General features: G+C 43.9%; 1 protein-coding gene across 1 annotated transcript in view; it reads left to right on the forward strand.

The window, feature by feature from the left end:
* Window positions 1-26,360, forward strand: part of LZTS2 (leucine zipper tumor suppressor 2) — a 231,134-nt gene that overhangs the window by 107,559 nt on the left and 97,215 nt on the right. Inside the window, exon 2 of the mRNA XM_068255306.1 lies at window positions 5,024-5,098. The gene's annotated coding sequence lies outside the window, so the exon portion shown is untranslated. The remainder of the gene's footprint in view (window positions 1-5,023; window positions 5,099-26,360) is intronic.

Here is a 26,360-nt window from a genome sequence, read left to right on the forward strand (position 1 = left end):
ATTGCAGAAACGATCGTTGATCAAAAAATCGCAGGTCGTCGGAAAAAAATTGTTGCAAAAAAATTGCCTAGTGGATACGGGCCTATATACTTTTAAAGCGGCCCTTAACAAAACATTTTTTTAATTACAAATATTTAGTTGCACCACTCTGACACATACAAAGATAAATAAACACTCCTGCAAACCTATGATCATTTCAGTGCATGCTTTTCACCCTTCTCTGTTCATAACTAGGGTTATACTGGGGGCAGCCATTAGCAATTCCTCCATTGCCGGACACCATCTACTCCACCAGTTTGCCGGAAAAATCCCGGCAATTTTGAAAGAAAGGGAGGGGTTCCTCCAATAAATGTAAAATATTTTATATTTGTCATCGTGCAGCTGAAAAAAGGCTGCTATTTATTATTATAGTTTAGAAAATAGATTTTATTTCTGAAATCTTGTATTTTTAATTTGGGTCTACTTTAACCATAGACCCTGAATAAGCATGCAGATCAGATGCAGGGAGTTCTATAGGTAGCTATTTGTCACAGGTCCGTGACAGGCAATTGCGGCATATCGCAGCTGTAGTGCTATGTACCTTGCTGGCTCACTTGTGTGGTGTAGATATACTTATTCCTCAAACTGGCACACCACAGAGATCTCAGACTGATCACATGATCATATAAGAGCGAATTTGTGGCTGTTACACAGAAGTCTGTGAAACATTATTAAAATCAGCATAATGGCTATTCTTCCTGATGGCAGGGATATTTATTTACAGCTAATAATGTTCCGACTGAATTGCCCACGCTCTTTCATGCCTCTGTACCTTTTGTGACAGTTGATGATAATGGGTTAATATGATTAACAGTTCAGGTCCTTTTGCGATAGGAAAGGGATTATCCTTCCAAACTGTGGACCACACTTCAGCCTTTATGTGCAGGGCCGGCCTTAGGTTTCACAGCTCCCTGAGCGAAACCTGATTTTTGTGCCCCCCTTCATCCTCTTTGCGCATGCGCACACACACAGGCCCATATGCAATTCACCTTTTCTCCTGAGTTACCTCCTAGGACAGTGGTTCCCAACCAGAGGGACAGTTAGCCGCCCCCCCCCCCCCCCCCCCCCCCCATTTGGAATGATAGCACAGCACCAACAATTTGCATCACTCGTTATAGCCGCAGTGCCCCCCCCCCAAAAAAAAAAATGCCCTCAGACTCAATATAGGTAGGTAGCCAGGTATAGCTGCTCCCAGTATAGGATCTCAGGTGCCCCCAGTATAGAAAGTCAGTTGTACATCTCCCTTCATAGGTAGCCAGGTGTTGGTGTATTGAATGAAGGAGGAACTCAAATGGCGTATAAACTTGCGTTTATCAAATCGGTAGCAAAACACCAGGTGTTTGTGCCCTCACTACAGGAAGTCAGGTGTAGGTGCCCTCAGTATAGGTAGCCAGCTATAGGTGCCCCCTTAAAAGCCAGCGCCCTGAGCAACCGCTCCGGTCGCTCAGGTCAAAGGCCGGCTATGTTTATGTGAAGGAGTCCCTGAAGTCAGTGTAGTACCTAATTTGTTTGAGGTGTAGAGCACTGTAGCCACATTCTGTGTTTTATTTTGCTTCCAGTGTATGAATGCAGTGATTCCAGTGTATGAACTGTAAGGGCTCGTTTCCACTAGGGCGAATCCGCATGCGGGCACTGCATGCGGATTCGCATAGTTAATGTTAGTGGATGGGGCTGTTTCCACCTGTGCGGCGTGCGGGAGCGATTTGGCAGCGGGCCAAATCTGCACGGCGGGACCCGCAGAATTCGCCTGCGTCGGGAATCCGTAGCGAATCGCCGCTAATGTATTTAATAGTAAAAACGCATGCGTTTGTTACATGCGTTTTTACCCGCGATTTCGCGTGCGATTTCGCACCCTTCTCAATGTTATTTTGCCCTGGCAGTGTCATGGTTAATTTCGCATGGCACCCTGCCATGCGAAATCGCACGCGAAATCGCGGGTAAAACGCATGCGGAAACGCACCCGCATGCGTTTTTACAAGCGTCGGAATGCCGGCGAAATCGCGTCGCACTAGTGGAAACGGGCCCTAACAGTTTGTATGCATGCATAGTGAAGGTTCTGTGAAATGATTACTTCAGCAGACATCCATACACCATAGAGCCTACTAATCAAAAGGCCTGAAAATATGCCCATAGAAAGAGAGGGGAGTCTTGCCAAGGAAATAATACAAATATTTGGAGACTGGAGAAGCTGTGAACTTGGAGGTCAGTGAGTCACTGCTAGAATGTATTAGTAAGAAGATCTTTCTGTGCAGCACTTGAGCAGGGAAATAATCCTCTGCTCACAATCTGATTATCGGTGCTACATATTCACTCTTTACCAGAAATAAAAAGCCACTTGGATGAAACTTGTAGCTTTAACTTTCAGCCATTGAGGGTTTTTTTTATTTTTTTATTTTTTTTTTTATATACATTGCTGCTGCATTACTACATTTTTGAGTTCTGCTAAAGTGTTTTTTCCCCCTCCACTTTTACATGGGTCTTTTTTTCCCCAACATGACCTTTTGAAATGACCAAGGCTTATCATGCCTTGTGACTTAATCATGTATCATCTTTAGTTAGCTTTATTCTTTGTCCTTTTTTTGCCTAGATAGCTGCTGATAGATCTTCTCAGTTTTATCTGTGTTTGTATTCATAGCAAAACATTTATGGTTTTTCCGTAATGCGAGGGCACTGACTCTGTGACCAATTCTCATCCAGCAGGAGAAGCAGCTTTGTTTTGTTTTTTTTTGTATCAGAAGAAACTGCATCCGGCACTGCTGTTATGTTATGTTAGGCAAAAACTGGCATGCAGTTAATCATAGATCCTACCGTACAGTTTGGTGAGGGCCTGGCTTGTTGCAGTGGGTGCTGGCCACTAAATGGGATCCTGATGGCTGTTTAACACAACTATGCTTCTTCTGAGGGTAATCCACTGGATTCCAGGGCACACTGTTTCCTGGTGAGGGTGGCTTGCAGCACAGACTCCGGTCACCTCCTCTCTTCCCTTAACCTCCTTAGCGGTAACCCCGTGCTGGACACGGGGTAAGCCGCCGGAGGGTGCCGCTCAGGCCCTGCTGGGCCGATTTTCATAATTTTTTTTTTTGCTGGACGCAGCTAGCACTTTGCTAGCTGCGCCAGCACTCTGATCGCCGCCGGCCCCCGCCCGATCTCTGCTATCTGATGCGGCGCGCGGCCCCCCCAGACCCCGTGCGCTGCCTGGCCAATCAGTGCCAGGCAGCGCCGAGGGGTGGTTCGGGACTCCCAATGACGTCGGTGACGTCATCCCGCCACATGGCGACGGGGGAAGCCCTCCAGGAAATCCCGTTCTTTGAACGGGATTTCCTGATCGGAGATCACCGAAGGCGATCGAAGCGGGCGGATGCCGCTGAGCAGCGGCTATCATGTAGCGAGCCCTGGGCTCGCTACATGATTTAAAAAAAAAAAAAACTGCTGCGCTGCCCCCTGGCGGAATTTTTCATACCGCCAGGGGGGTTAAGCAATAGACTGAGATTTGTAACAGAGGTGGCAAAGTAGGATAAAATACATTAAAACTGTTAAAAATGGAGATAGTGGTGGACTTGCCCCCTACAAGTAGACACAAAATGCTGTTGATTTATGGTCCACAATAAATACATTTTATTCACATACTCCTCAGTGCAACGCATTTTGCAAGTTTCCTCCCATTTCATCAAGCAATAAATTGATCGAAAACAAATGCTGCTCTATGTGTATATACCTGCTTTACATATTTACCTGGTATCCTTACGTACTACACTATATTGGGCTCTCTGTGTCCCCTTGTGTCTCTTCCCCTAAGGATTGAAAGTGATGGCATTTCCTTGTTCTACAGCCTCATCTAAGCGTTGGTGTTTGGGCTGTTCTATCCTAGAGAGTTGGCTTCACCTTGGCTCATGAGTGTGCTTAGTCCCTGTGAGCCTTTTCCCTCAGTCTAGGTGTGTTGTCATTGTTTAGCAAGGGGCTCTGATATTTGATGCTGACCTTCTGCCTGACCAGAAGCTAAGTTTTGGTACGACTCCATTCTCTCATCTGATTTGCTGAGCTATTTTCAAAGGAATTGTTACCTCAACCTTGGAACACTTTGCTCAGCATATTAAGTATATAATACAAATAAGCAAGGGTAGATTTTATGTATGTTAGGCTAAGTAACTTCTCTTTTATAAAGTCATATCGTGCTTCACACTCCCAAAGAACCCACTTCTAGACTGGGATAAGCCACTAGTAGAATATACAATGCTGTGGAGTCGGATCAATTGATAAATCAGAGGAATTTCTGACTACCTGCAGTCAGTGGTTTCATAAACTGAAGACACAAAGTTGGAGTCGGATCATTTTTGAACAGAATCCACAGCCCTGAGAATAAGGTTTCTACCTCCTCCTGATATTAATACTCACCATAGTTACTGCAAAAACTAGCCCTACTGCAAACTCTACACCTAACGCTACCTGTCCTTTGGTTCAGCTATGTCCGTCTCCCAAATTGTACACTGGACGCAGCTGTAGCCAGCTAGCCGCAGATAACATTGCGGTCTATGGCGGTGGTTTTGGTGTGAGTCCTTCTGAGGGACAGTTAGTGACATGATACTAAATAATATCTGCGGATCCTGAACAGGGGCCCAGGGAATCTGACAGACTGAGTGCAAGAAAAATGGATCAGAACATGTTAATACTGTCTACAGTGCAGTTGATTTCAATTAAAGAAAAATATTGAAGGTGTCAGTCAATAATGCAACTGTGGCTCATTGAGGTACCAATGTGTGTGTGTGTGTGGGGTGTGTGTGTGTGTGTGGGGGGGGGTACAGGGGTGCCAGTGCACTCAGACTGTTAGTGGGTGCATTCAATTGGGGAGGTATGCCTGTACAGACGCCAAACTGATAACGAGAATGATCATAGACAATTGTTACGATTTAGCTCTAATTCTATTATAGACTGTTTTTATATCACACCATTGTGTGTAACCCTTTATTTTCCTTCTTCCTGCCTGCAGGCTTCAGCCATCCATGCTTCTTCTGAACAGGTGACTCCAATGCAGTCGGGAAACCAGTGAGAATTTCCTAAATTTGTAAGTAATCCTCCTCCTTTTTTTCCCTTTAGTGTTTTGCTCTGACAGATTTTTAGTACTGTTATTGGGTAAACAGGGTGCTCAACTTTTGTTTTGAGTTTAGTTGTTGACCACATTCTTTGCCTTTAGTGTTGTATAGTTTTCCTCTGATCTCCACACAACCAACTGCACCCGAATGCTTTTACTGGTTCTGAGAAGATTGGCACAATTTGTTCTGTGTGTGCCCGTGTCATTTTCACTTACTAATCCTATGGGAATCCATGTAATAGTGGAAAAATAAAATTCATAATATACTTTGTGCAGAAAAAACTCCTCATTTACTGTACATTTCCCTCATAAATGAGTAGGGTAAAGAATCTAAACTGTTATCATATTCCCAACTTTACAGGTAGAGTTGAAACAATAAAGCGAGCATCTCATGTAGCTGCATAGGGGCCCTGAGCTGGGGGGGGGGGGGGCGCAACTACATACCCTCCACGGGGAATCATAATGGCTGCCCTGACAGATGCCCCTCAGGCTGGGAGCATCACTAAGGTGCTAGGGTGAAGGGAGTCTGGACATAGAGCGGTCCTCTCAAAGTTTTGTTGGGGGGGCTCAAATATTTGTAGCCATCCCTAACACTTTAGGGATTGCTGGCTGCTCACCCCCATGACTTGTTTTTATATTGATGGTGAGTCTGTCTTTATAGAAAAAAGAATCACTCTGCAGGTAAGGAGGCTGTGATATTTAAACAGTATGTGGATGATCATGCTAATAGATGCACTATATGTACTACATAGTCATATGTGTAAACCAGTTAATGGCACATGTGCATTGAATATGTACTACATAGTCATATGTGTAAACCAGTTAATGGCACATGTGCATTGAAAGCATTGTATGCCGATCACCTGCAATTTGCATACAGTAGCAAAAATAAGGAGCAAGTTGTGTGTTTTTAAAACCACACATTGTAAAACAGAGAGATATGCATTTTATTATGTGGTCCATAGACTTCTATTGTGTGCAATATCGCATGGGTTTTCAGCACTCCTGAAAGCGCGTGCAATTTTACAAAGACTGCTCCCAGTCAAAAAGTTTACCATTGTAAAACAGCCGTGTGTGTCGGCCCCCCGCACGCGTTCCCGAAATGCGGACGGGAACGCGTGCAATGTGAACGGGGCCTTAGCTGATCATGTGAGCAGCAGTAAAAGAACAGTAGACATAATGTCCACACCTATACGTAGCAGTCACAGCCAGCTCTGCAATAGGCCTTATGTAGTTTTAGAGCAGGCTGTAAAGGATGATTGGTTGCTGTGGGTTACTGCAAGCTAAACCTTGCTCTTGGCCTTAGTAAATAATCTGGTCAGCGTGCTGTGTGAGCTCATGTAATGACCCCCAGAGCTGTGGAAATATTAGCCTCACTTCTGCAGACTATTTGCTTGCACTGTTATGTTTAAATAACCATTAATTTGGTGCTCAGTATGCTGTGGTCTTCACAAAAAACTGCAGAAGCGGCCCTATTGTTAGCTCAGATCTTTCCTGACCAGCGCTGCCCAGGGTTATATTATCCACAGAGGATTTCAACTCCCTGCTTCTCACATAAATACAGAGGCGGGCAGTAACCACTCTCCCAGCTTTTACTGTGCTGCAAACACATTTTTTTGGAGTGTAAAATTAGATCAAGTAACCCCTGTGAGCAAAACAACATCAGAACTCATAAATCACTCCGTGACCATATTGCGTTTTCAGAAACAAGAGTCCTTGTAGTGCAGAGATGATATCACCTCATAGGACACCATATCTCCAACCATGCAAGCACAATGCAAGAGAGCGTTCACATTCACACAGTCTATTTTTACATCCATTCGTTGGGATCAGTCTTGCGGGTTCCGTATGGTCTTATTAAATGAGCCACATAGGCTCTCTGTCTGGCACAATCCCCTTTTTACCAGATAATACATTTGGTTTTATTGTGTTCGGAATGTGACCTGTGCAGGAAATGGGGGGCCTGTGCTTATAAATAAATGATAATGTTTCAGGTCATACAATATCATTGTAAGTTTTTTTTTTTTTTTTTCTGATTGCTCATGTCAGGAACCGGCCCGCGGCACGCCTGCGTATACGGTTCCCGACTGCAGGTTTGACCAGACTGAGAGGGGAAGCAGCCTTAGTCAAGCTAAAACAAGGCTGGGACCCCTCAGAACACCTCTCACTGCCACCACTAGCGGTTCGCTAGACACTTCCACTCTGCTGTCGAGTCCTCAGCGCGCACTCCGCGTTTTCGTATTTGGGTCAGCTTTGCGCTTAGGCCAAATACGGGAACGCCACGCACCCACACACACACACACAGTTGCAATCTTACACTGTCATGAAGCAAAGACCCACTAACAGTCGTTCCGAACGATACTGTTAGCCACTCTGCTGTCGCTACTCGCACTGGCGTTGTTCGTACGTTGGGTCAGCTGCGCGCTTAGGCCAACGTATGACAAACGCCCCCACACACAATGCAATTACAATTTCATACGGTAGTGTTGCTCAAGCGTACAATTAGGCATGAACTTATACACGGTTACACTTCAGTCTCTTCTAGGCTATGAGTGTTAGTTTAGTACGGCAGAAGTCAAACTTATTAAATAATAATTTAATATTCTAGAAAAACATAGAACAGTGCAGAACTTAATATATACAAAAAGATTACAAAAAACAAAGTAAAAATAGTTACAAGATAAAAGTTACAAAGATAACACACACGGATATTTGCGTAAAATAAAAATGGGGATTAAAAAAAACGTTACCAACTTGAAGGTCTCAACGTTGTCGGCAGGAGCATGCCGCTTGTTCGACCGGAAGTCGAGATCGACTCTAGCTATGCGCTAACTCCCAGAGCAGATGGTCACTAGGCATTTGCCTCTGCTTTTTATACTCTGAGCTACGCCTGGAGGCTGCAACTTCCTTGGGGAGGGGAGGAACTAGGTTTTAATTAAATCTCAGACATATTCCATTTCCAGGTAAAAGTCTATACATCAAAGATTGTGAAGTGAGTCTTTTAACTCCAGGTGAAAACTTGATTAAGGCTTTTTCCTGTCTCCGTTTTATTAGATGTAATTTACAGGTATAGTTTTGCACCTCCACTAATGATTTAATTTCCACAGGTAAAAAATGGTATCAACAGGACTTCACCCATTTCTAATAGCCTGTCATGTACATTTCAAACGTTCCTGTGTTATGGCCCGTACTCACGGGCTGCAGAAGTGGCCTGTCGCCAGCACACGTGAGCGTGTGGGCGACAGGCCGGTGACAGCTCCTCGCCAGGTCCCTCCGCGTACACACGCGGAAGAGGGACCAGCGGCGAGACGGAAGCTGTCGCCGACGTTCCTCCTCCCCCCGCCGGAAGCTCCATTTACCACAATGGAGGTTGCTGTCGCTAGTCCACGTACTCACGCGGACTAGCGACAGTTGCGGGGGAGGTGCGGCGGCGACTGTCGCCATGCGATTGAAACTTTCAATCGCATGGCGACATGAGCGACGGGCGACAGTTCGGGGTGCGCGCGCGTGCGACAGCCCATACTCACGGGCGACCTGTCGCCGCAACACGCGCACGTCGCGTGTTGAGGCGACAAAAGTCCCTCGTGAGTATGGGCCATTAGTCTCCAGGCTCTGGTCCTCTTGCTTTGTGTATTGAGACAATGGGCCGTCTCCTGAGTTCAAAAGCCAGGCAGATAATCCCATTAGCACTCTCAGAGGAACTGCATACAGACTCAAAGCACCTCATATGGTCAAGACAATCACCCATTTCCTTGCCCCAAGCAACTCAAGGTAACCTGCTCCCTTCTGGCAGAAAAAAATGAAAGAATATGTTCCTGTTATCCTTAATATCATCAGCACCTCAATATATCTCCACAGCTCACATTCAACTTGCTTAATTCTGTTGGCTAAAATACCTTGTAGTGTTTTATGAATGGGAGAGATGTTTGTCAAATAGCACCTGTGTTTACTTATAGCTGCTTAGCCTGACAGAATGTGTGACGCATAGGCATCTAGACACATTCATAGAGCTGGCATTGTATACCTCTGGACACCATGAATTCAGAGCACTAAACTAGTGACCTTTCTGTCAGTCAGTTAAACCCTTCTACAGCTGGCCCCTCCCCTTTTATTCCACAGTCACTTGAGCACCTCGGTCATTTTCAACATACAGTACCTAAATAACTTTATTTTACTAATGATTTGCACCTTGCTGGCCAGATCTCCAGAATTTTCTGATGGTTTCATCAGAGCTGCCAAGTAACTATTGGTCATAAATTAATGTGTGACTGAGAAAAACACTTTTTGAGCACAAAGAACAGACAAAAAGTTAAAGATATGTCTATATGGAGGCCGAATAAACTTTATAATGTACCTGGGGCAGCCAAGACTAGGATTTCTAACATTGAAAATAAGACTGTGGGATTCAAGGAAAGTCCTATTTGGGATCAGAAATCTATAAACACACACACACGTACACACACACACATACACACGTACACACACACACACACGTACACACACATACACACACACACAAACACGTACACACACACACACACAAACACGTACACACACACACACACACACACACGCGTACACACACAAACACGTACACACACGTACACACACACGTACACACGTATGTACACACACACACGCGTACACACACACCACACACCACACACACACACACACCACACACACACACACCACACACACACCACACACACACACACACCACACACACACGTACACACACCACACACACACACCACACACACACCACACACACACAACACACACAACACACACCACACACACCACACACAACACACACCACACACACAAACACACACACACCACACACACACACCACACACACACACACCACACACACGCGCACACACACACACACACACGTACACCACACACACGTACACACACACCATACACACACACACACGTACACACACACACGTGTACACACACACACACGTACACACACAACACACACCACACACACACCACACACACCACACACACATGTACACACATACACACGTACACACACATACACACGTACACACACACACCACACACACACACCACACATACACCACACACACACACACCACACACACACCACACACACACACGTACACACACACCACACACACCACACACACACCACACACACACCACACACACACACCACACACACACACACCACACACACACCACACACACACATACACACACACGTACACACACACCACACACGCACACACACCACACACACACACACACCACACACCACACACCACACACACACACACAACACACACAACACACACCACACACCACACACCACACACACACCACACACACACACACCACACACACACCACACCACACCACACACACCACACACACACACCACACATACACACCACACACACCACACACACACACGTACACACACACACACCACACACACGTACACACTTTTATTTTCACTTCAAGATTGCTTTGAGGCTACACTCTCAACTTGAGACAGTGGAAGAGATTATTTTTTTGCTGAAATCCATATGCTCGTATCTAGCTTTTGTTTGAAATAGATTTCCCGAGTTCAGGTACCCTTAACCACAAAACAACTGAATAAATTAAAAACACACTGCTACAGGACAGCGACTTGACATAGTGACAACAGCCATCCTTAAAATGGACCTGAACTCTTACACAGGACACAAGGAAAACACATTTTTGACACAACTCAAATGAATTGATGGGTCTGAATCAGGAAAGGTCAGGTAGAACACATTCCTCTTTCTCAGCCCATCCTAAACACTGGCATGGATCTGGCCCTCTTGGCCTGGAGTTGGAGACCTGTGGTTTAGCCTAATTCCTTCTCATCTGTGACTAAGCACATGTTGTAATTTGATTCCTCCGCTGTGTCAGCTGACTGCCATGGCAGAGAGCTCATTTGTAAATACAGGGTGTTAACATGTCTGCTTGCATGAAAGCAGGAAGTAGGCAAATGGCAGATTTATTGCAAGATGTGTACCACCTGTAACAAAAAAATGTTTTCTTTAAAGGTTATTATGCTATTGCGTATCTTTTAAAGCAAAGGAGGTTCTGAGTTTAGGCCCCATTTTAAAGAGAACCTGAGATGAAGATAAAGGCTATATTTATTCTTACCTGGGGCTTCCTCTAGCCTTCATGTGGTGCATGGTCTCCCTTGCTGTCCTCTCTGGCCACTCTGTTGTCTTTTAATCTGCCCCAGAAATGTAGCCGGCCACGCTCTTCTGCACATGCACGGCTCATTACACACCCGCAGCAGGGAGCATTCTGCACCTACGCTATAGTACTACACGGGTACAGAACACTCTGGGGCACAGGAGCATGTTGGGGGCGCACACGTGGCCGTGCCACACATGCACAGAAGCACGTGACTAGCCAGGTACTGGGGCTGATTAGAAGACAACAGAGCAGCTGGAGAGGATGGCAAGGAAGCCTATGCACCTCATGGGTATACTTAATTCTCAGGCAAATATAAATATAGCCTTTATCTTCATATCAGGTACTCTTTAAAGAGCAACTGTCAGGCTGCAGAAGCTAATTTAAACCTCTATTCTCCTGTGTTAAACAGTTTAGAAGGAAGCCAAAAAGCCATTAGTGAAGATAAAAATCTCAGTTACCTTTGATGTGGGCTTATCAGAAAAGCTGTTAGACCTAAGAGGACGCAAGCCGCATACTATACTGCAAAGCATTCTGGGGCCCTCCCCTCGGCTGCTAATGAGACGTTACAGCAGCTTGTAATCAGTCCAGCGCGTAGCACTGATAAATCTCCGGGCAGAGTACACTGCAGGAGTCAGCTATTGTTCGTAGCCACATGGCTCATTAATATTCACTGCACACTGTGTTATTCAGTACGAGCTTATCTGTGATCAGGAAGCAGGCAGGACATGACGACACATTTGACAGAAAAACATGGAACCTGCCATGAGCTGTCAGGAGCATCAATCTCTGCATATACTATATAAAAATTCTGTGAAGTACAAACGTGGACAGTGAAATGCATATGTAATGTAAGTACAGCCAATCTTTAGCTACTGATATATGTGTTTATTTTCTCTGAGACCTTATACCTAACAGCTCCTCTTTAAAGTGACCTGAAAAGTAAGAGGGTTATGAGGACTGTCACTTCCTGCTGGCTGGAACACAGTCATTCAACGTTCCAACTGAACAGGAGAATTGTGGGGACAGCTAGTGGCCTCAAAAAAATATGACAGTAAAAAATAATCCAAAATAAATTTCCTATAGTTATAGCCCATTCATGGGAAGACTCTATAGTCTCCAGAGGCTTTCTTTCTCCTCTTAGGTAAGTGTTTGCTTTTTGAGCTAAGGTTTGCCTCAGGTTCCCTTTAAGGTGTAAAGACAAAATGAGTGTGCAGATCAGGGGCTTTGAGTAAAATCTTAACCACACTAAACCCATGCATGTTCCAGGTATGTGATTAAAAACACTTCTGAAGCCAGAAAGACCGTGCAACCAAACCACTGGGCATTGCTTAAAAGAGAACAAATATGGCAATCTGCATATCCTCTCACTACATGCTCACTAGTCTAAAGCCTCATCTACACGCGTAGCTGAAGCGGCGATCCGGCGGCTCGATTATCCTCCGCTCGATTCCCTGCCATTGTCCCCTCGCGGGGAATGAGCAGGGAATCGGCGGTAGCAATATCCGACCTGTCGGATCTTATCACTCGAGCCGCATCAGCGGCTCGATTGATAAGGAACATCTCCGCCTCATCTACACGTGTAGATGAGGCTGGCTCCAGAGAAGAGATACCCATGGACTAATCTAATCTATTTGGCCCTGGTAGACTACCTAAGGGACTGTTTTCCCACTCTCACTCTACTAGGGATGGTCAGTGAAATGCTTAAAGGGGCACTATGGCAAAAATTGTAAGATTTAAAATATGTGCAAACAAACTAATAAGAAGTAAGTTTTTTTTCCAGAGTAAAATGAGCCATAAATTACTTTTCTCCCATGTTGCTGTCACTTACAGTAGGTAGTAGAAATCTGACAGAAGTGACAGGTTTTAGTCTATCTCTTCACGGGGGGGGGGGGGGGGGGGGGGGATTCTCAGGTATTTATTTATTTTCAAAACCACTTAGTGAATGGCAGTTGCTCTGTCCAACTGCCAAATAAACTGTAGCAAGCAGGGGAGCTGACGACCAGCATCATTGTTCAAATCCTTTTTAGGGAATATCTTTATAAAGAATAAAAGCCTTGCTGAGAATCCCCTATGAAGAAATGGGCTAATCCAAAACCTGTCACTTCTGTCAGATTTCTACTACCTACTGTAAGTGACAGTAACATAGGAAAAAAGTAATTTATGGTTCATTTTACGGTGGAAAAAATGTACTTCTTATTTGTTTGCACATATTTTAAATTTTGCTATTTTTTTCCATAGTGCCCCTTTAATGCTATGCAAATGTTTGCAGTGAGAAGTCGAACCAGTGAAACCTCACTGATCATCCTTACACTCTCCTTGTAAATTTTGTGTATGTTTATTGGCAAACTTTGGCTGAGCTTATATATTGCTGGAGGGCTAAACGCAGGAAAAAATCGGTATCATAGCTAAGCTAAATAATGCTGTTCCTTATTGAAGATGCTGAAAGAAAGCCTGTTATACATGGATGGTGCTATAACTTTGTGGTAGGTACACATTAATGTCCGTCAGATTATTGTTTTCTCCTAACACCTGCAATAAGCAATAGGAGAACAGGAAAAGCAAGTTCAGCCTGGGCACATGCACAACTAGGGCAGAAATTGTAGCACTGCAGTTATAGATTCCATGTGAGGGGCAGCAGTGGCAGGGAAGAAGCTGCATGCATTCATTTCTATGCAAGGAAAGAATCTCTCAGTTTTAAGAACCTATTTACCTCTGCTAGTTGCTACATATAGGTCTACAAGAGATGATTACGTGTTCTCACTGGCTCTACTGGCTGTGGCTTTGTGGTTGCCTGTGGGGATGTTTGTCCAGGGATGTAATCAGCATCCAGATGCAGAAAACTGGGCTGCTGCAGGAAGCCCCTAAAGCTGGTGGTTGGGTCTGGGAGGAGTTTGGGCGATGGCAGGCACATCTTTTTGTTCTGTGAGGAAGGCTGGATTAAGAATTTATTCTTAGAATTGAGTTTAAATTTCTGATTTGATTCTGTTATCTTTTCTTATCTATTTCCATTCACGTCTATGAGAAATCGATCAGAAAAATGATCGGACATGTTGGAAATTATCTATCGAACCATCTAACACAAAATTGTATAGTGGGTACCAAGCATTAAAGGGTCAGAGACTTCAGGCACTTAAGTGGGTTAAATTCCATTCTTTGCACATGGAAACTAGTTTAGAATATCTTAATGTGTACACAAAAGGAGATGAAACTTGTGGGGATTGCATGGAGTGTGTGGCTAGCATAAGGAAAATCACTGGACTACTACTACTTATACGTATTCCAGGCCTGAAGAGGAAGGCTGACATCTGAGGTTACACAGACCTCATTGTCCCTTTCTGTTCCATCTTGTAGCATTGTGAGGTGAATAGCCCAGACAGGGTAAATGAAGGCCAAGGTCTAGCTACTTGACCTAATTTAACAAAGAACCCGGTTCTGGGAGAAAGATTTTTCTGATCAGTCCCTTCAGTGAACAACATGCACCACAAACAGAGAGCAGAGCATTGCCCTTGACGACCGGCAGTAATGGAATGGACTGCACTTCGGCTGAGGAACAGGGCTTTCTCTTCAGTGTCCAACTCTGTGTATTTGTACTGCTGCAACCAAGACATTGGCGATAGCTGCCAGTAAATGTGGAATCATAAAATTATCTTGATAAAGTCTTTATTTCCAGCTGGGATGGGTTTTTAGATTTTTTTTTTTTCATAGCTAAGGTGCCTTTTGAGCTCTGGACAGGCCTTTATTCACAGAACTGTCTTCGCACAGCTTTGTTATTCTTTTGGCAGCTTGCTGGTTTTCCACTGGCTCCTCGGCGTTCTGGGCTGCCTCTCTGTACTCGCTCGCTCTCTGTGTCTTCTTCTAAACACTGCCTTAAATCCGTCGCTAATTGGAAGGCAGCCATGCAGGAAGAGAAAGCAAATAACGGCTGACAAGTTTTCCATTAATAAACTCCTTTTTACCAATCCCTCCTGTTTCCTCTAACTTTGTAGTTAGGATTTATGGCCTACCGGTACCTCCACTGCTGTCCACCACATGGGTGAATGGCTGCTCCAACTGAATTGGTTTTCTTTCTTGTGAATTCTTTCAGATGAAAGTTTTAGTTCACATATGCTGCAAATCAATGTATGGGATCTTCATTCTCTCTGCTTTCTCTGTAAAAGTTGCTAAATCTTGAAATAGAGCAAGCTAAGGCAGACAATGTGGAAGACCATTTGGGGCACTGATGTCACGAGAACACCAATTCGTATTACATCTGTCACTAGTGGAATTTATGATCCTTTTTGGGGAAACCTTCTCATATTTCCTGTGCTGTCTCTGGGACTTAAAGGACAACTGAGGTGAAAGGAATATGAAGGCTGCCCTATGTTTGTTTTAAGCAATACTAGTTGCCTGGCAGCTCCGGTTATGTTCTGCCTCTAATCCTTTTAGGCATAGACCCTGAAAAGCATGCAGGTGTTTGACGTTATTGTCAGATCTGACAATATCTGATTAGCTGCATGCTTGTTTCTGGTCTGATTCAGACACTACTGCAGCCAAATGGTTAGCAGGGATGCCAGGCAACTGGCATTGTTTAAAAGGAAATAAATATGGCAGCCTCGATATCATTCTCACTACCGTTGTCCATTAATAAGAACAATGCCTATGCTGTTGGGTACTTGTTGGAAGGTAATGGGAACCCATGGAGAGAAACCTATTTATTTCCTTTAAACAATGCACATAGCCTGGTTATCCTGCTGATCCACTGCCTCTAGTACTTTGAGCCATAAACCCTGAACAAGCATGCATATCAGATATTATTGTCAAAAATCTGACAAATTAGCTGCATGCTTGTTTCAGGTGTGTGAATCAGACACTACTGACCATAACAATAAGCAGAACAGGCAACTTGTTTAAAAGGAAATAAATATGGCAGCCACCATATGTCTCTAACCTGGGGTTCCTTTTAAGGGATTGGGGTTAGAGTTTAAGATGTTTTTAGGTTATGGTAAATTTAGGAGTTAGGAGATGTGATTGGGTGAGGATAGGGTTTAATATAGATTAGTAATTAGTTTGGGTTATTAAGCACCTTTTGTTATCAGTATTTTTGTTAAACTGTTTTCAATATTGTATTAAACAGTTTTCAATATACATTCAACAACTCAACTGTCAGTAAGGGCTGGGAGCCTTTGACACAGAAAAAACATCTCATGCATGGGTGTAAATATAATGCCCTTGCATTACAGAATATTTCCAGCAGCATTCTAGCTTCATATGCTGGCAAAGCAGCAAAAGAAAAATAAACAACTGTACAAACATAAACCCTAGCCAGTGAGCCAAATATATGCTCTTTATTGTCCTGAACATGCTTTCTTATGTCTTATCAAGCTCTATGACAAAATCCTGTAGGTCATACAAACTTTTGCACAATCCCAATTCAACCGCTCCCTTATGCTGACCCATGCTGTGTTCTCTCCACTTGGACAGCATAGGTGGGTAGAGCTGCTGCTTCACTGCCCGAGACTGTAAACCTGAAACCACAAAAGGATTTATACTAACTTGGGGCTTCCTTCAGCCCCCTGTAGTCCATTAGCTCCCTCCACATCAGTCTGGTCCCCTACGTTGCACCACTGTGGAGTCCACGATCCTGCCTGGCTGCGGGCTACTGTGCACGCGTGGTTCCAGCAGCGCACACCCCTTGATTGTACTCCCCTAGCTGGAAGCACAGTTACAGTCTTGAGGAATTGCACATGCGCTATGAGAGCGCGATCAGGGAATGCACACGGCCAGAACTGTGCATGCGCAGTAGTACCCAACTGGCTCAGGTGACCAGGGGGAATGCGCAGGAGCAGACAGACTACAGGGTGCCAAAGAGAGCAAGATAGTCTAAACACTCTCTCCCTGAAATAGTACTTGCAGGTCCTGAATCTGGTTGGCCACACTCGCACATACAGCGAGGAGAAAGATTATCCACTGACTCATGTGAGAAATAAAACCAGAATCTTTATTGCTAAACGGACAAACACAGGAGTAGACATCCACAGAACCACACAGTGACCAGGAGGTCGGCATGGGAGCAAACAGACTGAAGGTGGCTGAAGTAAGATCCAGGTACGTATAAATCCTTTTACTTTATTGTCACAGGTACACTTTAAACTATTCAGACTTTAAGGGGCCACAGCCAGGCAGTGTAGAAGATCACAGTTTGAAGTCGTGGAAGTCTGTGCTGTAATGTCTAGAATGAGGCCTATCACTGGGCATTTTAAAATGGAACTATTTGATACCAATTCCTGAAGGAGTTTATTCTTCTATAAAAAATAAATAAATAAATACAGGCCCTGCCACAGAGTTACTACTAAGGACAAGAAAAAACGCTGTGCCTGGAATGGAGCTTTAAACATTTCTTGAAACCATCATTACAATATTAAATGTTATCAAGGTGACTGCTGTCTTTATTACATGTGCTTATAAAAGGATTGATTCAGATCGATACGTGTTACTCTGAAGGACGCGTTGAGGGGATGAAAAGGGGACGTTGTGGTTTGCAGAGTAATTGGAGCACAGGAGGGGGGGGGCCTTGAGTCTATTTCTGATAAAGAATATGGTGGAGACAGAAGGGGACACGTGCGCTGTATGCCATTACATGATCATACCATCATGCACTGCATGACGTTTGGGCAATCCCATGTAAATGACAGCAGGGATTATCCTTAGATACCTGCCTGTTACAGACAAAGGCACCTGCACTTTAATGGACATGTATAAATTGCTGCTTTTTTATCTGCCTCCTTTTTGTCACTTTTATTAGCATCAAACAGGGAGTCTTGTCTGCCTTTCATGTCTGTAGGAAAGTAGTTTGGAGAAATTGGGCTTGGTAATGAGGCTGTTGAGCTAAATTTTCCTTATGATTCGAGTAAAGCTGGTGGCAGCAGTCAGGGCAGGCACGCGTTCTCCTGTAAACAGTCATGCCAAATGTATAAGAGCAAGAGAAAGTCCTCCTGCAAATGGCAGTCATTATGCTTCATTTAAATCTTGAAAAGTGACTTATAGTATTAGAAGCACTTAAGAGATCTGTTTATAAATAACTGAGGGAATCGAGTGTTATTTTTGCTACACAGCTAAGATCATAGAATAAATACACACATAACGCATAGATAAACAAATAACCAGATTATTCGCAGTTAGATTGCAGCGTTTCATGTACCGTACATCATTCTAGATGGAAGGAAAAGCCTTTTCAATCATCTCAGCAGACACACAAATAGAAGCCCTGTAGCAGCCGTGCACAATTACTGCAACATTTTTATGGGCCATTTATATATATTTATTATTATAAAGTGTTTACAAGCCCTCCTATTAAAAATTGTGCTGTAATATGTACGAACAGAGGCGCCAAGCTGAGTAAAACAATGTTCTAAAAATGATAAAAAGAGGGAAGTCGAGGTGGACTTACCTCTCTCTAGTAGTGGACATATACTCAAATGCAGAGTAAAAAATATACAATTTATTCACAGCTCCATAAAATCGCAACGTGTTTCGCGGTCAACAGTCCCGCTTCATCAGGCAGTACAGGAGCATATAAAACTGGTTCAGGTCCATAAAGCGTGTGAGCGCCTCTGTATATTTTTTACTCTGCATTTGAGTATATGTCCACTACCAGAGGGAGGTAAGTCCACCTCGACTTCCCTCTTTATATCAATTTTAAACCATTGTTTTACTCTGCTTGGCGCCTCTGTTCGTACATATTACAGCACGATTAAGTCCACCCCTGGTGGAGGGGTTCTTTCCCTATTTTCCTATCTACAGAGAGCGACTTTTATACCTGAGTGGGGTTAGGTACTGATACTCCCCACCTGCCTGTCAAGTGGTTGCCTGATGGTAACCCACCTTTGTGAGTATAAGAACCTTTGACATTATATATATATATATATATATATATATATATATATATATATATATATATATATATATATATATATATATATATATATATTGAGCTTACCAGACAATATTGGTGTCCTCTGTTTTGTTTTTACAACTATTAAAAATGACACTGTATAATAACAACGTTAGCTGTTTGAATTTCAGTCCTGCTCTATTTGAGCTTCAAATATAGCAGACTTTTCACAGTGCTTCTGTGAGGCTCACACAGACCGCATCAGTCAGTGTATTCATTGCCTGGCAACTCTTCCTATGAGCAGCCAGGGTGAAGCGGCATTATTGCACTGTACAGAGCTGCACCAACTTAACCACATCCAGGACATGCAGCAGTTTTGAACTACACAGTACAGATAGTCCCTGACTTGCAAATGACCTGTTAATTCTATAGGAACAAGAAAGGAGTTTCTTCAAAAAGACTTTGTAGTTTTTGAGAAAATTGATTTAAAAATTAAGTTTTTTAAACTTTATAAAAATGCAATTGTGCTGGAGTACATTAAATGTCAAGTTGCAAGCAAACCAGTAATCAAACGATGGGACTTTATGAAAGTTTGCGTGGATTATGTGAAATCAATTCAATTTTAGAATCGTAATTGCGCATAATCGTATTTGCGATTTTACGTTATTTTTTGTTTGTAAGTGAAATAGGCACATTATGATCATTAAGAACAAACCTACAGTCCCTATCTCATTAACCGGGGACTACCTGTACCTGCATAGCATAGCTTACTACCCCAATTGCCTTTGTGGGTACCTGTATTCGGTTTCATGTGCAGCATCCAGGTGGATGGGAGATAACAGAATGCAATTTGACTGGACTATAAGGTAACAGCACTATTCAGCCACCCTTCTGAAACTAGCCCATTCCTGTCATATAAAAGAGAAACAGCTAATTGGCTGCCTTGAATTGCAGCAGGAAGACACTGTGTTGCCAGTAGATCGGAGGGTGATCTGCCTGACAATCATGCAGTTGAGCCTCTTGTGTGAAAGAGCCCTAATATTTTATTTGTATTTTTTTTAAGTATTTATATATTGCCGACATATTACGCAGTGCTGTACAGAGTATATTGTCTGTCCCTCAGAGGGGTTTGCAATGTGTCTATGTATGTATCCTGTAGTGCATGTATCCTTGTCTATGGCCAATTTTAGGGGGAAGCCAATTAACTTATCTGTATGTTTTTGGGAAGGAGGAGAAAACCGGAGTGCCCGGAGGAAACCCACACAGAGACAGGGAGAACATGCAAACTCCTTGCAGATGTTGACCTGGCTGGGATTTGGACCGGGGAGGGACCCAGCGCTGCAAGGCGAGAGCACTAACCACTACACCAACAGGCTGCCCAGATAATAATGACAGACCTGATAATGCCAGGTCTATAACGGGATGATCATGGTTTGGACCCTGGCAATCAGTTCTTGCTTACCAGTACTGTCATTCACCTAAATTGTTATCCACTGCTCTATGCACTTGAATCTAGTAACAGATCACCAGGTGTAACCATTACTAATTGATTGGGAAGCAGCCCAAAGACTTTTAGGGCAGCCGTAGACAGTTAATTCTTGGTCTTAAAGAAAACCTGAACTGAAAATTTAAAATTACACGGGTCATACTTACCACCTGTGTAGTCTACTCCTCAATCTGATTCTCCTCTTCTGTGTCCCATGTGTCCACTGTTATCAATGGAATTCTCCATCCTCCATTTTGAAAATGACCATTACCCCATAACCGCTTCCTGGTCAGCACACTGTTAAACTGTAACATCCCCTACCTGAGCCATAGGGAAACATGGACATTACCTGGCGCATCAGTTGTCCTCTCAGCTATAACTGACAGCAACTGATATATAACTGACAGCAACTGATATATAACTGACAGCAACTGATATATAACTGACAGCAACTGATATCAGGGCCGGGCCGAGGCATAGGCTGGAGAGGCTCCAGCCTCAGGGCGCAGTGTAGGAGGGGGCGCACAATTCATTCAGCTGTCATTCCTAATTGTGTATTAAGCAGAAAGAAATAAGAAAAGGGGATACATAGCAGTGACTGCAAGCCATATAACTAGATATTAAGGTGTTGGGGAGGTTGTGGGCCCTGTGGCCCTCTTAGTCTAATAGCAATCAGTGTGTGATGGCTGGGGTGGCAGGGATGGAGGGACGCACTTTGGTGTCTCAGCCTTGGGTGCTGGAGGACCTTGTCCCTGCTCTGACTGATATATTTCAGTTCTGACAAAATGTTGTCAGAATTGGAAGGGGATTGTTGTCAGCAAAAAATGGTGAGCTTCTGAAAGGAACTGATGGCGAGGTAACTATGTAATGTTCATTTGAAGTTACCTCGTGTTTATTTTAAATAATTTTACTCAGTTCAGGTTCCCTTTAAACTGCAGCAGAATTCGCAAGCAGGTTGTTATAAAGACACAAAGTATGGTTTTCCATTGTTAACTGACCTCTGGTAACTGACCACTGGTAAAAGTGGTGAATTCCACCTAGTGATCTAGAATATGGATGCCTATTTTCTATGTATAACAGTCGCAGGTTATTATTATTATTGCAGATTTCTGTTAGTGATCATTATTAAAGTGAAACCAAGCTGTGGAAAAATATGTTGGATATGGACCTAGATAGAGTGAAGACTCTGGATAGTCCCATCCTTGGCCCCCACCATTGCTGTGCATGGACTCTCTAAACCTATACAACAAGAGCGTGTCGGATGGGTTCTGGTGCCAATGCTCCCCGCCATGTATCAGCACGGCTGTACTGCATGGCCAGGCATGTGCAGTGTGCTGAAGCCACTCATTTTTAAGCAGCTTAGTGCTACTTCTTGGACACAGCCATACTAGCGCAAACACAGTACGACTGCATTCCAGAAGCATAGCCACAAACTAAAAGAGGGTCTAGGCCAGCATCCGGGATGTTGAGGAGGATGTGAGAAGCCTCTGGACTATTTAGAGGCTTCCCCATTCTTGGGTAAATATCCAACTTACAGCCTTGTACATACACTAGACTAATCTCTGACAAGGTGGCTGTTTGGGGCATGCATACATATCTCACAGTCTAATGTCCCTATAATGGTCTAGCACCAATATTAGAGGTAGACAGACACAGAACATTTATATCGCGCTTTTCTCCTGGTGGACTCAAAGCTGCAGCCACTAGGACGCGCTCTATAGGCAGTAGCAGTGTTAGGGAGTCTTGCCCAAGGTCTCCTACTGAATAGGTTACAAAGCTCAATAGGTTCAGTAGGAACCTATTCAGCTTACTGAACAGGCAGAGCCGAGGTTTGAACCCAGGTCTCCTGTGTCAGAGCCCTTAACCATTACACTTTCCAGCCACCACCAGATAAGCAAGTTAGCCATCCAGTATGTTCTTGGGATGAGGGAGGAGACCAGATTACCCAGGGGAAGCCCACTTAAACATAGAGAACATTCTAAACTCCATTCAGATAGTGTCTAGGCTGGGGTGGACTGTAGCACTGCAAGGCAAAAGTATTAGCTACTATGCTTCCCAGTATAGATAGTTGCATACTGTATAAACACTGCACTAGTCAGTCCAACCTGTGCAGAATTTACTGTAATCTCTGTTATGCTAGTAAAGCCTATTTTCACATTTGGGCACTGTATGTAGTGCTATATTTTCCCACAGCTTTTCTATTGCTGGTTAGGACCTCATCTCTCTGAGAGCTCACTGTGAATTCACATAAACAGCAGGCTGCGGTTACAGGGAAGATGTTCAGGCATTTGTCACCACACTTGCACATTCTTTCTGCTTCCCAGACAAAGCCAGGCTTATTGGTGAGCTGTCCTCTATGACACTGTTAAGTAGTCTTGTGACACTGTATAGCAGGAGAAAAAGAAAATGGCTCTATTTGTTTGCTACAATGTTGCATTGTGAAAACTGTTGAAGACATTTATTATTATACAGTGTTAACAGCTTGTGTTCTGGTCCTTGGTCTCCAGGAATGCAAATAAAAGCAGGTGATGCTGCCATTACCAGCACACAACCGAAATGGGTGCACAAAGAATAAATCACTAGAACTGCTGCATCCTTAGGTTAGGTTTACAGTGGTGCATTGCAGCATAACGCGTCTAGCTACACAGCAATGCACCACCTATGCAACGTTCACACTGCAGCAACGGCACGCAATTGTAACATTCTGCAGTGCGTTACCGCAAAATGCATGTGTTAACAGTGAGGCCGGTTTCACACTGGAAACCGGCGGTAATGATGCGATCGGATGATTGCATCACACCGTGACGCTAAAAATGGCCTTTAGGGATTTCTGTGTTAATATGCGGTAATCCCCCTTCTGGCTGATGGCCAAACAGGAAGTGATGCTCTCTAGCGCTCACTTCCTGTGACCAAATTAAGAAATGTGCGGAAGTGTATTAACAAAATACGCTTCCTCGCATGCGCTCTGCAACATGAATGTGAAAACTGTTTAAAAAAACCTGTGTCGCCATAGACTTGCATGACTTCCGCTCTGCCACGCATGTTGCCCGACAATGCACGGATGCTCTTGCGTCTGATGCGATGCTTCCAGTGCATTGCATCCAGTGTGAAAGGCTTAATGGACTTTAATTGCCTTAGCGCAGTGATCTGCAAACTTGGCTCTCCAGCTGTTAAGGAACTACAAGTCCCACAATGCATTTGCCTTTATGAATAATGACTCTGGCTGTCAGACTCCTGAAATGCATTGTGGGACTTGTGGTTCCTTAACAGCTGGAGAGCCAAGTTTGCAGATCACTGCTGAGTCACCCTGCAGTAAAAAACAGTAACGCATCGCAATGAAAACGTCCCAGCATGAAGATAATAGGATAACAGAGGCGCCAATAGGATAAAAAACACTAAAAGAACTTAAAAACCCATCTTGGTAATAGAGGAGGCAGTGGTGGACTCACCCCCTCCAAGCAGAACACACGACTGTGGATTTTCAGTCAAAACTATTTTATTGGATACTCCAAATAAAGTGCAACGCGTTTCACGGGATACAAACCCGTATCCCGTGAAACGCGTTGCACTTTGGAGTATCCAATAAAATTGTTTTGACTGAAAATCCACAGTCGTGTGTTCTGCTTGGAGGGGGTGAGTCCACCACTGCCTCCTCTATTACCAAGATGGGTTTTTAAGTTCTTTTAGTGTTTTTTATCCTATTGGCGCCTCTGTTATCCTATTATCTACATCAAGTCCACCCTTGGTGGAGGGTTGTACCCTTCCTTCTTCAACTACAGAGAGCGACTTTTTAATCCTGAGTGGGGTCAGGACAATCTCCCCACCTGCTTTGACAGTGGTTGCCTACTTGGTAACCCTGGTTTGTGAGTATTAAATTAATATTATTACTCTATCAATTATACCTTACCAGTACATACTACACTATATTGGGCTCTTGGTGTTCTCTATTTTTCTAGTCCCAGCATGAAGGTGCCTAACCGTGAACCATACTTTTCATTGACTTTACGTTCACCGTATGCGACGCAATGCGTGGATAGCGTGCAATATCGATTTCCTGCTTTTATATGTAACTCAACGCAACTTCCACTGTGAACCTAGCTTTAAGGGTGCAGTCATACTAGGCATGTTGCACAATAACATGTTTTGTATGAACAGTGAGTTCACATGCAGTATTATCACACAGCGCACATATGGTGAACATGCACCCTTATTGTCTGGGTCTCTGTCCAGCTGGGTGACCAGTGTCTTTTATTGTACAAGACCGGACTGAGCTGCACTGAGGCCTTGTGCACACTACCTATAACACAGCAGACAAAGGCTGACCAGCAGAAACTGCCCATGCTCTCTAATGTGCTCTGTAATACATGTCAGGCGGGTTGTTGTCTGTTGTTTTCTGCTGTAGACAGGTCCAGCAACACACATTTTTCAGACAGCCGGTTATACTGACATTCATTTGATGAACGGCATGCCTCAGACCCACAGAGGACACTGCATGAGACATTGCACAGAAGACATGAGCCCATCATTAAAATGTAAGGCAATGTCATGTCTAGTGTAAACCGGCCATAAAGAGATGCTCTGTCATTGTAGGTGAGTAGAGCCAGATTCATTCACAATCCATGAATTCTCATCACTCAAATGGCTTACTAAATACTTGCAGTATAATGTGTTTAGAATGAGTTCCCCTGGCCAATCCTGTACCAGTTCTGGAAGAATTTAGTTGATCTTCATCTCTGGGATTAGAAGCAAAGATGATCCAAGTAGTAAGAGAATATTTTCCATTTTCTGGATGGCTGCTTCCTCAGATGTCATTTGGTGCTGAAGTGGTAAAACTTGTACACACATTAGACTCTTGTTGCACACATGAAGGGCCCATTCACACTTATAATCGCAAAGCGCCAGCAATCGCCGGAGATCCGGCGATTAGCAGTAAATGCCTGCTAATTGCCTGAGAGGAAATGGGCCCTAACTATTCGGGACCATCCAGTGACCATCCAGCTTGTGTGCAGGTTTCCCTCCTCCAGCATCTCTGCACCACCAAGCAGTCTGCAGATGTCAAAGTTTTCCTGACTATTATTATTTCCCATTGCAGCTTCCTTCTGTTTTTCCCCCTCCCTCCCCCTTTTATGCAACAGAACGGGCAGCTTGACAGAGAGCCAAGCAGTGTGTTTGTACAGGGTTCTGTCACCTGAGATGATCAGCTACAATCATTTTAGGGCAACAATAACCTCAAACGTATGTTACTATAGACTGATGGATTGTTACTCATCCCTGCCAATAAAAAAAGATCTCTTCTGCTCTACGCCTATCTACCATTGCAGCACCATCTAGTGACCAGAGATAGTGGGCACCCTGGAGATTTCCCTCCTTCTGGATAATTTAGGTCCCTGGTGGCCATCTCTTCTGCATGTAGCATCTGCTGTGGGGGTCCCGGACTGTTTGACCCATGAACAAGATTCAAGTATAAATGCAGCATAAGTTTGGGGGAGACAATGCTCTGCAACACCCGGTTACTGATTTGGCTCATTTTAAAAGGTTTTCTTTACAAATATTTGTGAGAATTGCGCCTATTGTCACTGCAGATCAGGCAGGGATGGAGATATCTTTAGTTAATTGCTAGTGAAGATCAGCGCCATATCTGTTAATGGGATGCTTGT

The sequence above is a fragment of the Hyperolius riggenbachi genome, chromosome 10 (assembly GCF_040937935.1).
Source record: "Hyperolius riggenbachi isolate aHypRig1 chromosome 10, aHypRig1.pri, whole genome shotgun sequence".
NCBI classification, from domain to species: Eukaryota; Metazoa; Chordata; class Amphibia; order Anura; family Hyperoliidae; genus Hyperolius; species Hyperolius riggenbachi.